Raw genomic sequence first — 16589 nt, forward strand, 5'->3', positions numbered from 1 at the left:
ACTTCCTTGGCTGACAGGATCAGTCAGGATTCATTCCTAATCAATGTATGATGGTCTTCATCACCAAAAAAGGTCAGCAGCGTTTCACGTTTACAGTAAAGCTGAGCATCACAACCTTTTCAGATATTGCCTTTCTTTATTGTCTGCTATCCTGATGTTTTTCTTTTTTAGGATTTATTTTACAGATGAGAGAACCGTTTCTCAGTCATTGTAAACCTATCCATGCATGCTGTACTTTTCCTGAAGCAAAACTATAATATTTACAAGCCATCTGTCCATTCATCCCTTTCTCAATTTCTCAATCCATTTATTTGCCTAGTTTACTACGGGGAACTTGGTCTGTTTATTAGTTTCAGTGTTTCCAGTAGGTTTTGAGACAGTCAATTGTGTTTGTAAGCATGTCTGTTTAACAAATAGCTAGATGGGGCATCCTTGCTCATTGTATACTAAATACAAACTATCTCTACAAATTAATAACTCGCTAACCTTGCCTCCAAGCTGAATTCCTGAAGTATGTGAATTCACAAACACCCGAGAATCCATTTTGTACCAAGGCCGCTGATTTTCTCTGAGCGGCACCACTGGTAGGTCGGACCAACCACAAAACAGCAAAACTGTTGGGAGGCATGCACAAGTTGCTTCATTGCCCAATCAGCTTGAAGTATTGTAATCAATCTCAAGCAGATCACATTGGAGCAGTCCCAGATTGATCCTGTAGAGAACTGCTTTTGGATGATTTACATTATCAGTCTGGCTCTTGCCAGGTTGATTGTATGCAAAATGTGCATCAGCTTTGATAGGCTGTTAGCTAGCAAGCACCTGAGATAGAATTGTACTATTCTCAAAGTAGCGGCAAATAAAAAGACATTATCTAGTCAATTAAATTCAGGCAAATTTTTGGTTTGACTTAGACTTGGTCTTCCTTGTATTATGAGCGTGTTGTGCAAGGTTCTGGATATATGTATGATGTAATTAAACACTGAAAATTTTGGATAATCTTGGAAAAAACAACCCCGAAAATCACAAATGTGTTTGTATGAATATTTTTGAGACAAATCTCTCCCCATGCATTTTATCCATGTGGTTTATACATTAGGTTGGTCTTAATCCGCAATTCTGAATGAACCACAAATCAATCCTGATATTATTACTAGGAGTCCATATGCTGACATTGTGATGCATCTTTGAAATATACAAGCAGAATAGAATTGTCACCCTGGAAGATAAAATGAAGCACCTCCTGCTGTCAACGGGCGCCAATCTGTTCTTGAGCACGGTAGCCTTGGAGGAAACGGTGAAGACTGATGTACACTTGGACAGTTTGTGTCCCATCAGTCTTTTCGTGTTGGCTTCCATGTTTTCGTCTTGAACTTTTCAATTTGTTTGTTAAAACCAATAGCTACTTGTCTGCTCAAGGATGTTCTACCACTGTTTGGCAATGCTTTATTTAACCTGAGTAATAGGTAATTATTGACAGGCAGGGTCATTACAAGTGGCTTTAATGAAACTTCTTGGAAAAAAAATGCAGTGAGCAGCTGTATAGTATATAATAAATAGGGTAATTATAATGACAATAATAATAATCATCATCATCTATCTCTTTCTTTATATGTTGCATATCAGTCATCCTTAATAGGCAAGTGCCGGGCCATAAAAAACCTTAATTTCAGCCAGAGTCAGGGAACATTTTCCCCTTTAATGCACTCATACAAAATGTACGTGATCCTACCATTCCTTTTTTTGTACCTTTGCGCGCACCTTACACTCGACCCGCGCTCTGTCAATCAGCAGCTTGCTCATTACGTCCTTCACCTCTTCCTTAAATAAGCCTGAAAATACACATTTTGTGCATCACTTGTCATCCAAAGGGTTGGTTTGAAGAGCAATTTCATACCAGGAATACACAAGGTGACCATGTTAAAATGGACATCAGTTTTGCTTTATAGCCTACCAGATTATGGCAACGCTAAACCAACATGCTTACTATGCATGCAAATGATGGCCGTTTGCTGTTTGAGTTTTCTCGCAAATTTGTCAAATTTTTGACTTTATAAAGTGGCAAATTTGCTACTTTTTTTTCTCAGAAAATTGCTCCCACCCTCTAAAATATATATATATATATATATATATATATATATATATATATATATATATATATATATATATATATATATATATATATATATATATATATATATATATATATATATATATATATACGTGGCCCTAATACGCCGTCGTAAGAAATGGCTTTCTTGCATGCCCTGCTTGACTTTTTGATCTGTGACTTTTGACACAAACCTCACAGGTGGGCGGACTTTATGAATAATGTGTCCTCATTGGTTACATGGTGTTTGAGTGACAACAGTCTTCTGAGTCACTGACTACAGCTCACGACAAGGATGCAAGATTCAGTCACTTTTCCATCCTTAACCGCTTACTCCTCACAAGGGTCGCAGGGGTGATGGAACCTATCCCAGCTGGCTTCGGGCAGTAGGCGGGGTACACCCTGAACTGGTCGCCAGCCAATTGCAGTCAGTCATTTTTATTATATGTAAGTATCTATATACATTGTCACTGCTCTACTAGGGTGTGATGTTGTACAGTGATGTCACTTGTAACATGTTAAAAACATAGCCGCAGTTTTGCCACAAATTAGCGGCTAATACATGTCAGCTTTCATAACTTGCTAACGTTACTGACTGTTAAACGTATGATCACAGCTGAAATTCATTTAATGTATATTTTTGTGATTAACTTTGAATAATGTGTATATTTTCTGACTGTATTGTGCAGGTAGAAAGAAAAAGCAAGTGATTTTTTTTTTTTTTCAAGAAGGTACCGAAGTCATTTTACTTTTTAGTTTTGTACGTTGTTTTATTTTCACCTAACTCTTTGTAGTGCCTTTTTTACTCTGTATACATCATTATACCTCATCATACCTCATCAAAACTCATTATACATCATCTTTTATCCGTAAATTCACAGATGTATCATTGAAATCATTGCACACTGTTGAGTCAAGAAGAAACGTGCAGACATTTTTCTTTTTTTGGGGGGGGGTTAGACTTTTTGTTCTCCTTTCTGACTACTGATGGAGCAACCCAGCCCACTCCTCTGAGATTATGTGAAATTCTTTGGAATCCTTTGGAAATATTTTTTTTTATTTCCTAACATCCTATGGATATAATGCAGATTTTGTACCATGATGTTCCTGGTCCAGTAGATTGCTCAACGATATTGAGAGTTCTTGTGGTTTCATAATGAACGGATAAAGACAAAGTAGATACTTCAATCATTTCACTAAATTATGGAATTAACAATGACCTGACTGACAGAAGACACTTATCATATAGGCCGACAAGAAGGAAAAACAAACATCTTAGTCATATGTTTACGTGCTATAGTATTTATGCTAAACTACTAAGCTAGTTTTGGGTAATTAGCAGGCACCGTAGTAGCTATTCAGTAGTTTGGCTGAATTGCAAAGTGCAACTTGGCAATCTTTTGGATGGACAGCGCCTGACATCTTCACCGAATAGGTGTTGAAACCTTCTATAATGGATGCACAGTGTGAAATGGAGAGAGAAACACAGATGTTCAAGAAAGGGAAGGCTGCCACTATATCATTTTCAGGACAACAGAAAAGTGACCTCTTCCGGGCTCGTACCAACAAACTCTCCCAGATTACAACCATGGAGAAGCAAATTGAGCAGTTAATGGAGGATGATGCAAATGTCGACACTGTAAAAACCAAATCGCGTATTGATTTTGTTGCTCTGAAACAAGACTTTCGCGACTTGAATAATCGTTTGCAGCAGTTTATGACTAAAGAGGAATTTAGGAATAACCAAATCCGTTGGTTTTATCCGAAAAATAAACTCATGAACAACTTCTTCTGGAAATGTGAGGAATGGATGAAAGAGGTGAGGAAACGCTCTGAGAAGGGAGACAATTGTGACAAAGAAGACTTCAAGTTTGCATCATCCAGACCAAGCGCTAAATGTCAAAGTGCGACTGGATTACAAGGCGGAAGCACACAGTGGAAGTCTTCAACGTCATCAATCAGACTTAAGGCTGAATTGGAGCGTGCGTCATTACAGGCAAAATCCGCAGCTTTAAATGAGAAATTGGCAATCGAAAGACAAGAAGCCAAGTTTGAAGCCGAGCGAAAAAGGATCGAAGCTACAATCCAGGCTCGGAAAGAGAAACATGCGATGGACACAGCGATTGCTGAATGGAAGGCCAAAATTGAAATTTTGCAAAAATATGATTATGCTCAGGAGTTTGAGGAGCGTGGGAAGAATACTTGTAGGGGGGAGCAGACATTGTTCAGAAGCAGCGTCCTCGCTAGTAGATGCACCGTCTGCCTGAGCCACGAGCGCTCCTGTGTCTTTCTTGAATGCGGTCATGTGTGCACGTGCACGGTGTGCTACGAGGCGCTCTCAGAACCGAAGAAATGTCCCATCTGCAGGGCCACCATAGACAGGATGGTTCTTATCTACAACATTTAATGTGCTGCAGAAGGCCGTCATCTAGAAGAAACAACACAAATCACAACCACCATGAAAGACTCCATCCAACAGAAACGCTCGATCATGATTATAAAAAGAGACACCCCAATGAATTGAAACTATGCAGTGATGGTGAGCTTCCCTTCCCCCAGTTCTGATGTACTATATTGGACAAGAACATCCAAGTGCAAAATCATGGACGCTCCCAAAATACAAAGAAGTAGTAACAGTGGCGACAAAGTCCCAAATAATAGTCAATCACGTGACGTCATCCTATCCTGCTTAAAGCCCCTAGGGGGCATATCTGGTATACTTCTCACATCTCTTTACTGGTATTGATAGCTATTCGGTGATGATGTTTTCAACACTTAAATGCAATTTATGTTTGCATGATCACTATTCAATAATTTAAGTTCTTAAATTTCAGCAAGATTCTAATAGCTAGGACACATTTGAGGCACATTCTAGGTGCATTGCTGGAAGTCCATAACCAATGATGATCTCTTTTTGCAATAAGGGTGCACTATTAAAAGCACCAAATATGCCAGTAGAACTATGGAAGGTCAATACATAACTTGGTTCAATACAATAAACCTACTAAGCAACTCTATATTGTCTCATCGTTTATTAATGAAACACCTGCAGTAAGTAGCGTGTCTTCAAACACAAACATCAATACATATGAAGCATAGAAACTAGTGTTGTTACGATACCGAGACTGGTATCGGCAGAGGTGCCGATACTGCATAAAAACAGTGGTATCAGTATCGGTGACTATTTCACAAGTAACATGCCGATACCATTAATTCCAACGCTAATATAGGATTTTGGATGCAGCATCTTGTGTCTTGGTCGTGCACAACATTCACTCATATATGACATGTTCACTGCATGCCGATCTAAGATATCCTATTGGCCCTTGAATGCTCTGAACCAATGACAGGACAGCTTTTTCATGTTGAGGAAAAAAAAACTAGTGTTGTTCCGATCCCGTTTTTTGGTCCCCGATACCGATACCCATATTTGCAGTATCGGCCGATACCGATACCATACCGATACTTGAGTATTTTTTTCCTCAACATGAAAAAGCTCTCCTGCCATTGGTTAAGAGCATTCAAGGGCCAATAGGATATCTTAGATCGGCATGCAGTGAACATGTCACATATCGGCGAATGTCGTGCATGTGCAAGACACAAGATGCTGCATCCAAAATCCTATATTAGTGTTGGAATTAATGGTATCGGCATGTTGCTTGCGAATAGTCACCTATACCGATACCACTGTTTTAATGCAGTATCGGCACCTCTGCCAATACCAGTATCAGTATTGGAACAACACTAAAAAAAAAAACGTAAGTATCGGTATGGTATCGGTATCGGCCGATACTGCAAAGCTGGGTATCGGTATCGGGAGCCAAAAGACGGTGTCGGAACAACACTAATAGAAACACACATTTTGTGTGTTCATTGTATGTAGTTCTTCTATTGATTTCACATTTCAGATTGACTCAAAGGCCAGCTGAATGATGATGGACAAAACAATATGGTTTCTTTTAGTCATGTCTACTTGTATCCTGTATTAAGTTGGCTTATATTACAGTGAATGTTAATATTTCCCACCCTCAAGTGGAACTTTAGGTAATTGATTCATTAACAACATTTGATCGTATTATATTAAATGATATTGTGTTGGGCTGAGAAACCATGTGCCGAGTGTTGCCTTGATGGAAGGGTCCTGGTTCCCTGAACTGCCACCTTAATTTGAACTCTCAATCTAGCATTATAATTCAAATGGCTTGGTTCATTAGTGTAAAATGGCCAGGTTCATTTCCCCCCCTGACAAGAATAAATAGGAAGATTAGCTTTGCAAATTAAAACTGATGAATGGGCTATTATGAAAATCAAGCTTCTCCAGGGATGCTTAGTTATGGGGTCCATCCCTGAAGCCGACCTTGTGTCTGACACTGGAATCAACCTCAAAAACGGGGTGCCATTTTATTCATTAAATATCCTAAATAGATAAGTCAGTCACATGAAAAAGAAGAAAAAACACTTATTCTCAAGGTAGACCTTATTTTAGTACATGACAGTCTAAAGCGTTGCTACAAGGGTGTTAAGAATAGTTCACTTTGGAGGGCATGTGAAAGCTGTTGCTTTCCTTGTAGCTCTGGCCCAATCTTGTCTTGTTTTTAATGAAAACTGGAAATATGGACAGTTGACGGTTTTAATCGTCTCTGCTTATTTTCAAATTGTGCTTGGTATTTACAGCCGTTTTATTCCGGTGTACAATATGTTCACAGCTGGTGTCTGTCAAAGCCTTTTATTCTGACTCTTAAGTAAAAAAAACGTGTCGAATGCATTTTATTTCTGATTAGAGGTTGGTCAGCTAATATAAAACAACATCATTTCGAAATTGTCCTTTTTGGAGACACGTACAACTGTAAATGTGGTCATTTGCAATTCAATGAGACAACATTTGGACAGCATTTCGTGAGTTTTTTAGGAGCTGCCTGAAATGGCATAGCAAGCGCTTGTTCAGATAACAGCAACAAAAAAAGAGAGCACAAAATTCTGCAGCCAAGGTCAACCTTTGGGAAGTAGCAGGTGTAGAGATGAGAGATGCTGTGCAAGTCAAGACGGAAAAATATTTCAAGGCAAGGCAAAGCTATATAGCACATTTCATACCCAAGGTAACTCAGTGTGCTTCGCATAACAAAAAAATACAGCATTCAAAAGAATTTACAAACAAAAGCGCTAAAGCAATGTAAAGAAACAAGTTTATTTTTTTGTGTTTTTTTTGTTTTTGTTTTTAACATTTGGATCTGACCACTTCTTTTGGCAGCTTATTCAATTTGCGTGCAGCATAACAACTAAATGCTGCTTCACCATGTTTGCTTTAAGCTCCACTAATGTGACCCGAATTATCAGACCGCAGAGCCTTCAATGAGCATTTCTTTCAGCTATTTTTTTTTTTTTCAACAAACATTTGTTACAGCAGCACTATAAATTTGTGGGCATGTTTTCCATAGATTGTCATTTACGATCAGCGGTTCAGAGGATGGACGTATTCTCAATGGCTCGAGCCTATAGACATCCATTATTTGTATTGCTCACCTGAGGCTTCAGTTTATAGCGAGATGGGTCTTGCCTAAGGACTACCTGGATGTTACTGCCCTGACCTGTATTTGAACCCCAGTCCCCTGTGTTAAAGTCAGTTGTGTTACCCACTGAGCCATCCATATAAACAGATCAACATAAAAAAGGGACATTTCTAATTTCTGAAATTAAAGCTATATGCATGACTGTGCTAGTACTACAGTCAGTCAGGACATTGAACGGGTAGTGAGTGTTTACCTAATGTCATGTGTGATGCACACATACACACCGTTGTGCACTTGCCAGTGAATTAGTCTGCTCAGTTGGTGGTGCTCCCCAGTGTAGCCCTAATACTAATTAAAGTTCAGCGTAAGTTCACTAATGCTGGTCTATGTTGTAAGTAAAGCGATGTGGATAGGCTTGGATTCATCTTCATGCGTGCACCCGCACTAAATCCACCAGACTGCGTGCAATGCGTCACCTTTGTAGTTTTATTAGAATTGGTGTTAAGTGTGATGATACTAACTCAGACACATAATCTCCTTCGTGGCCGCAGTCACTAAGCCACATCTCCTCCATCCATTTAGTGCTATATTCAACCTTTATTACCTGCTGATGACTTAATAATAAGAGCTTACTTTCAGACAGCATCGATTCAGCTCATCTCCATCACCCAGTTTGGTAGAGGAGGAGGCAGCGTGCATCTTGGAGCAGATGAACACACAGAAGGTGCACTCAGCCAGTCCGTCATGCATGTCTGGGTAGTTTCATTACCAGGATTTACTTGCATTTAAATCTATAATGGAGAAGTCGATATATTGGTGTATTTGTCAAGTAATGCATTTGATATGTGTTGTGTGTGCTGACCCTACTTTCCCCCCTTAATTTCTCCTTGAGGTTATGTACTGCTTCTCCCTCATCTGTGGAAGTGCAGAAATGCTAGTGTTGAATAAATATTTTTGACTGGCAAAATCATATCAATGAGTTTGCAAATACATGACAACGTACTTGAAGGCTAAATGTTAAATTTTTTTTATTTTTTTTTTTCCCCATGCCGCACAGAATTGCTTGACACTGATTACTTGCGTATGCGCAAACCCAGTGGCCTTATGGGGAAAATGTAGAATGGAAATGCACTATAAATAATGTTTATTTACTTAATTTTTGAACATATTGGTATAATGTAGCCATTTTTTTTAACTTGCACATGCTCAAGTCAGTACCTCATGTTGTTAGCTTGTAGCCTACAAGCATGTTTAAACATATTTCAAATATGTTCAAATGTATTTGCAAGTACATTCAAACATACTTGCAAATGTGCTTGAACGTATTTAAATAACGTTTAATCGTATTTATAAATATGTTCGAACGTATTTGCAAGTCACCTGCAGGATTCAAAATTGTGGTCGTACGGTAATCAGGTTTACGTGTTAAGAGTTTTTGGCCTCTTGCTGTAACATTTGATCTGTAATTCTTTCCTTCCACCCCCAAAGCAAGAGACATTGTTATGGCTTCATTTTCCTGTAGGAGGATTACATAAAATCTGACACCATTAAATATGGTAATAAAAGTTAGTGCACTTTAGATTATACAACATTATGGTGGTTCACAAAATTTCATATCACTGAAGGTTACGGAACAATCCCAACAGATTCTGCTTTTGCACAAAGCTTATTTGTAACTTTAAAACTTTAGTTGGACCTTATCTTGGGCTTGTAAAGTATTCACTCCCAACCAATAGTACACTTAATGCACAAGCTCAATCAACGTCTTAGCAGGCAAACAGCACCCTTTGGGCCAAGGAATGCATTAATGTCAGCCGGGCTCAGGGCAGCCAGATTCTAAAACTAGTCCTGTCTCAGAGTATTTTTCATGGAAAACTCCCGCAGCCACGTTGAGTCGCTGAAGGATTTTGGATTCAAATCCCTCAATACATTTTACCTTAGCCGGAATGAAATATGACATGCATCTATTGGGCAGGGAGAAAGTGTTGTGTGATTGGGCACAGCGTGTCTCTCCTCGTCCGCCATGAAGCGAGGCCATTCAAAGTGATTATAATGACAGCTCAAACAGGGAGCCTTGTCTGGGACTCAAGATAAGGCAAACCAAGTACGTGTGCTGAGGTACGAGGGACGGGTTATGGGGGGAAAGGCATGCGGATACACAGATGGAATGAAAGCGGAGAGGGAGACAGATGGAAGTAGAGGAGGAGAGTGATATTGCATAATAATAGGGACGCCACAATGATTGGCGCCGCATTTTAATGCAGACGAAGAAGCGTGGTACCCATCACAATTTCTTCATTTCGCTTTCTTGTCTTTTACTAAACTTTTTTGTCATTCTGTCTGCTCTGCTTCCTGCTTCTTAAGTACTGAACTCAAATTTGTTCACGCCACATCACAATGAGAAACATTACATTTTCTACATAACACAAATGGCAACCTATGGAAACGTGGAACTGCCAACGTGGAGTAAACAGTTTTGACTGGTACTTGCAAATACATATTCGCAAATACGTTTGAACGTATTTACAAGTATGTTCAAAGACACTTGCAAATATGTTTGAATACATTTCGACATATTTACAAATGTGTTTCAACGTATTTGCCAGCTAAAAATGTGCCAAGGGGTATTGAGATCCGCATGCGAATGCGAATATATTTACAAGTATGTTTGAATGCATTTGTAAATACGTTGGAACGTATATACAAGTATGTTCAAATGTATTTAAATGTGTGTATGCAAATACGTTTAAACATACAGGGTATATGCAACATACCATGGCCCATTATGGGAAAAATGATGAACAGAAATCATGCTCTGCAGACATAATAATAATAATAATAATAATAATAATAATAATAATAATAATAATAATAAATATAAATTACAAATAAAGAATGCCTACTTACTGGATTTCCAAACATATTGGTATAAAGTAGGCCAATAGCTAAAAAAAAACACACAAAAAAAACAAAAAAAACTTTTTAAAACTGTCTTTTTATAATGGCTTACAAATACAAATGTATGTTTGAACATACTTGCAAGTAGACGTAAATGTATTTGCCAGTCAAGAATATTTACTCAACATTTGCAATTCATACTTTTGTAGCACCCTAAGAGATCAAAATGATGAACCAAAAATGAAAAACATCATGCTGAACAGCCATTAAATGGGAAACATTCTAACAGTTGCATTGGCATTTGACACAACATGTGAGTTAGGACACTGTTAGCTTAAATATCTGACAATGTCTCTTAATCGATTACATGCTGCTTTATGTACTGTGCTGCTCTCTGTGCTTATGCACAAAGAGCATTTTGGCAGTAAACTTAACTGTGTGTGTGACTGGATAAGATGGTGAGCTTTAATGATAATAGCTGGGTAAGTTTTTTTTCCTTTTTGTGAAATGAGCCATTAACCTCATTAACTAAAATCACATTCAAGTCATTTTATTTTACTGGAAGGGCAAACTGAGATTAAAGACAACGGTCAAGGCCAAAAGCACATTTGACACAAAACTCTGCGTTGTTGAATGCATTCATGGTTGTATTTTCTCGTCAACCATCTCATCAAATCCAAAAAGACCAAGAGAACAAGTCAACGAAACATTTGCCTTGGCGTAATTAGTAAAGTTGTACCAGACTGTAACGTAAAATTGTATGAAAACAGAGTATTCTGAAGACCACTTTGACCTACAGGTTTGTGATCATTCGGGAGACTTTCATGAAAATATGAAATACAGCGATGAAAACAGTGAACGGGCTTCTGTAAGTACTTTTTTCACTAATCTGTGATGTAAAGTATATAACACAGCTCCAGTTTTTGTAATCCCGCTGCCAAATACTTCGGACCAACCTGGTAAACACTAGGGATGTAACGATATCCAAACATCACGATACGATATTATCACGATATGAAGGTCACAATACGATAATTATCACGATATTGTGGGGGGTTGGCGATATTTAAGAAACATCACAATATTATATATATATATATATATATATATATATATATATATATATATATATATATATATATATATATATATATATATATATAAAGGAGCTCATACAAAAAAAGCACAATATTGTGCTTTTGTACATAACAGCAATGCATATAAACCACCTACAATCTCTAATAACAATATTGAGGCACTTACTTGCTATCAAGCACACAATGATCACTTCACAAGCAAATTAGGTTCCCCCTCGTCTGACAATTAGCATAGATTTTAAACATAGAAGGCCAAAACATCCCTAATGAAAATTAAATTGTACTAATAAACTAGCCACTAGAGGGTGCTAGAACTGCTTTTTTAACAGATGTTTTCCTTTTAAATATTGTGAACATGACGACGACGATATTGTGGCAGTTTCAATATCACGATATTGTCCTTATCGTACATCCCTAGTAAACACACACATAGCCATATACTTGTATATGGACTGCACAATATGACAAAGACTCAGACAAATGTTTTCAAACTAGTGGAAATAAAATGCATAAAAATATGTAATAAGAAGTGAATTCATTAGGCAAGATGCCGTCGCTCCATGTCAGCCTCATTTGCTTCTCCTCTCGCTTCGACTGGCCCCGATGTCATGTGCCACCGAGGCCAATGAAGACAGGACTGTGAAGTCAATTTATGCACATTGCAAATTCAAGTGGTCCGAACCCCTGGAGCACCGCAATTCTATGTGTGACTATGAGAGGACACAGGTGCAAGGGTTGGTTGATTTTCTAGTATTTGCCTTTACTTCATGGTGAACATCATAATATGCAAGTATTGTGTTGCACCCCATAGACTGACAGACGTCGTCTTTTTGGCAACTACTACTAGTTTCAGAATGTTATTGAAAAGTAAAACTCAAGGCTTTTGTACTTTAATTAACAATTAAATTAACAATGGATGTTGATGATCCTCGGGGCTCCCATTAACATCATGTGACCCACTGATGAAGACAATTCTAAAAGATTTCAGGTAAATAAAACCTTTCTTTTCTGTCTTGTACCAAGAAACTTAAAAAAAAATGTGTTACCTTCACTCCTGCCCTCTGGAGGTTGTTGCTGATGTCACCAACACTTGTTCTTTAAAAATCTCCAAATATTTCAGTCAACAACTGCTGCTGTTTTCCTTCATCTACCCTTTCCGCAGCTGTTACTTAGTATTCCAGTAGTTTTTTTTCTTCTTCTTCAGGGCATCATTTCAAATGGCAATGTTGGCTCCGGCCAATATTTGATTAATGGATGATTGATTTCCATCTCCCCTCAACTTCACAATTGCTTTTTTATGTTGGCAACAGCTTTAACAAGTATATATGATAAATGAGTAAAACCCAAATCTTAGCCTGAACATAGACATGTTTGCAATTCTAGCTGTCAAAATTAATCGATTAATTGACAGGCAATTATCAAATTAATAAAAATTTTTTTAATAATCGGGTAAATGTTTGGAGCCATTTTTTAATTTAAAATGGTCCAAATCCTGTGATTTCAGCATATCCACGGTAATTGTTCACTAATAATAATAAGTCCTTCATAAAAGAAGACTGATTATCTTCTGTGTTTCATCAAAGTAAGACATTTGCAAGCATGTTTTTACTTTGGAAAACAATGACTGAACCAGCAACATCAATCCCCCTTTTTTAAATCACTGTACGAATGCAAAGTACGAAATAAACAGCAATTACTGGTTAATAAACAGTAATCGGGGAAACAATGCTTTTGTAATTAATTTAATAAAAAAATTCAAATGAATCCAATTAGTCGATTAATTGACTGAATAACCGATAGAGTAATCAATTAAAAAATATTCGATAGTGACAGCACTAGTTACAATACTTTTACTCACATGAAAAAATAGTTGATTAAAATAAAAGGGACTTTCTTCCAAGTTGGTTATCTTATCGAGATATAATTCATCTTCATCTATTATTTCATATCCATCCTTTGATTTCTACATCAAAAAAATAAAACAAGTGATTGCCTCACAGATTCAATAGTTTCAGAGGTGAGTGCATTTTGAAATCATCTTGACAGCAGACTGACTCAAGAAGTGTATTTTCCAGTGTAGTTACCACCATCTTGCTCTATGATCTGCGCTTTGTATTCCGGATCCAACTGTTCCTTGCCTGGCCGGGAATTCATACTTGAGTGGGCAGATGATAATGTGGTGAAAAGCCCCCGCCTGCGGTCTCAGGAGATACTGTGTGAGGCCTGCTGTTGTTTGGTCAGGACACAAGCTAGGACTGGGCCTATAGGTGGATATTGTAATTCATTCAGCTCGGCACACTGGTCAGGAATAAGCTCACCTCAAGGTCAGGGAGCTGTGAGTGGAATACTCATTGAGAAGACGGAGCTTATTTTCACATTTCTCCAGATACTCCTCCATCTCCACGCAAATGAGAAGAGAATTCTGCTACACGCACGAAACTCATCTCGATTGAGAAGATAGATGAAAACTGTCAAGAAAGCTCCTTTCTTTGTGGCATTTTGGAACAATTCCTCCCAAAAGAGGTTTCAAGCTGTTTATTTCTACTGCCTGTTGAAGTTTACGGTCAAATTGAACATAAAACAAAGACAATTTAAAACAATCAAACAACTTTGCCTTTGGAATGCTCACAATAGCTTAATGCTAACATCATTGATTGGCTAACAATTAGCTGTTATTCACAAATAGCAGTCTTTTGAGTGAGGCGGTTGGCTTCATGGGCATCTTGGTCTCACGCAGCCGGTACGACAGTTTGCCAATAACTGACCCTAAGAACAAGTGGTATAGAAAATAGATGGAGTGGTGGATGAATAAATGGCATGCAATTGTTAACTAGCTGATGGAGGCGAAGGAAGTTTGATCTGAATTTTGATGCGCATTAATCCGTAAAATCCAATTTTTCATTATGTTCTAAACACTAAAATAACTATCACGTGCTACAACATCAAGACTTAAACAAAATTATCATTTTCACATCAACAGTCATGTAAGAATGACATGAGAGGTTTGCTGTCTTGAGGTTTTCCCAGCTGACTTTGGATGAGGCACACCTGGGACTGATTGGCAGCCAATCACAGAACACATACTTTGTAGAGTAGACAAACAACCATTAAGACTAACATTCACATTTGAATTAACCTAACATGCTTGTTTTAGGAAATTTTAGAAGACAGGAGGCAGCCAAGAGAACCTGTAGAAAACCTTGACAAACCAATTTACGATGAAAATGTTTCTTAAATATACTCTGTCACTGTATAAGCACTGTACATGTTTCATGACTCTGAGCAAGCAATGTGAATCAAAGGGCAACGTGGAAGTGCCAGCAACTCTTATTTTACAGTGCTAGTTGGAAAGTAATTCCAATTCTACTCCACATTGCGGGAGTCCAAAAATGTCTTTTAATACTCATATGCATACATAATGCTGTTACACCTATGCTTCCGCAGTCAAAAAATAAAAAAATGAAATCCCCATGAACATTGCACATGCACAACTAAAGGAAATCCCCAAGGAACAGTGACAAGTGTTCTTGTTATAGCCTGCGGAAAAGGAGAAAACAGAGACAAAATGCTCCGCTCTCTAGATATCCATGACAGTAACAAACGGAATTTACTTCTCATATATTATTTATTTTGCTTGATAGGGTTGTAGGCGATCTACATGGGAGGGAAATTCGGAAGAGAATGCAGAACATCTTGGATGTTTGGATGAAGGCTGTTTCTTCCTCCAAGGCTTGTCAGGAGTATATTTTCATCTATCACATTTAAATGAGAATGAGACATGCTTTTTGCTATCCTGTACCGTGTGGAGCAATAACTCATACACAGAAAGGAATGTGATCTATTAATCCACTGCTGTCACTCTATGGGATAGGATAGCAAGTGTTTGCTACTGCAGTCATTAATCTGACCATATTTCAAAACCTTTGCCTGATTTTCATTAGTTCATGTTCAATCCATTTTTATTCAGTTTTACTTTAGACAGTTTAACTCATTCACTCCCAGGACATTTTTGCTGTTTTACTGGATTTTGACTGATTTTGCAAGGCCCATAGCATATTGTGCCCTATTGCTATAAAAACATGGAACCTACCAAAAGAAAGATTAAAGTCTCTTCTTTCATCAGGAAAAAAAAGTGTATTTCTGTTTCCATTTTGCATCAATTAGCATTAGAACATGGCTAAGTTTCATCATTATTCACAAATCTGTTTAAAATAGTGGGGGAAAGAGCTTTTTGAACTCTTATACTATGCTGCTATCTGCTGGCCGTTTTTGTAATAACTACCATTGCTTCAAACATTCTCTTCAGTTCAGAGGTTGCATCAAAGCCAAAATGTATAATTACACCTTTGGGACCATGGCAATATTTAAAATAGAACGTATTTATACGTTTTTGGGAGTAAATGAGTTAATGTTAGCTTAGTCAACATTGTAGCTGTTTATTTCTGGAATGGAATTTATCGGAAAGGATCTTTATGATCAGAGCAACAAAACTCACTTAAAATGCTCAACCCGTCTAAGAAACATGAAAAACAATGACCAACAGAGGGAGAAAGGGCGGGAATGTCGGTCGGTACTTGCTAAAAAGCACCCTGAGATCTTTCGAAAGGAGAGAAGGTGGGAAGGAGGAAAAAAAAAAAAAAAGAACCAATCATGTAGGAGCTCGGGAGGATGGAATGGGGAGAATTGAGAGTACTCGGCTAATGCTGTTGCTGAAGCTCCATTAATTTTTCCTGGCTGACTGGACTCAATTTCTTTTTGTGACGCTAAGTGAAGTGTGGTCGGTTCCACGGTTCAGCCTGAGACAGTGCGGACATTCTACCGTGAGATTATTTTTCTTTTTGTGAGAATAAACATCGAGCTTTTGTGAAATGCCCAGCTTTGTAATGTAAGTTTTTGCCTCTCTTCTGTTCTCTCAAACGCACTGAATGGAAAATGTGAAATGTGGGTATCACGTGTCTCAGTTGATAAGCATAATGTCTC

The 16589-nt window shown here is 37.9% G+C and overlaps 1 long non-coding RNA gene across 1 annotated transcript; it reads left to right on the forward strand.

Moving 5' to 3' along the window:
* The first annotated feature begins 2387 nt into the window (after positions 1-2387).
* LOC144016949 (uncharacterized) lies at positions 2388-15667 on the forward strand. The gene is made up of 4 exons (XR_013283041.1): positions 2388-2554; positions 8254-8338; positions 11312-11380; positions 15251-15667. It is a non-coding gene; the product is annotated as an uncharacterized LOC144016949 (long non-coding RNA).
* Positions 15668-16589: the final 922 nt, after the last annotated feature.

This window comes from Festucalex cinctus, chromosome 4, assembly GCF_051991245.1.
Source record: "Festucalex cinctus isolate MCC-2025b chromosome 4, RoL_Fcin_1.0, whole genome shotgun sequence".
NCBI lineage: Eukaryota > Metazoa > Chordata > Actinopteri > Syngnathiformes > Syngnathidae > Festucalex > Festucalex cinctus.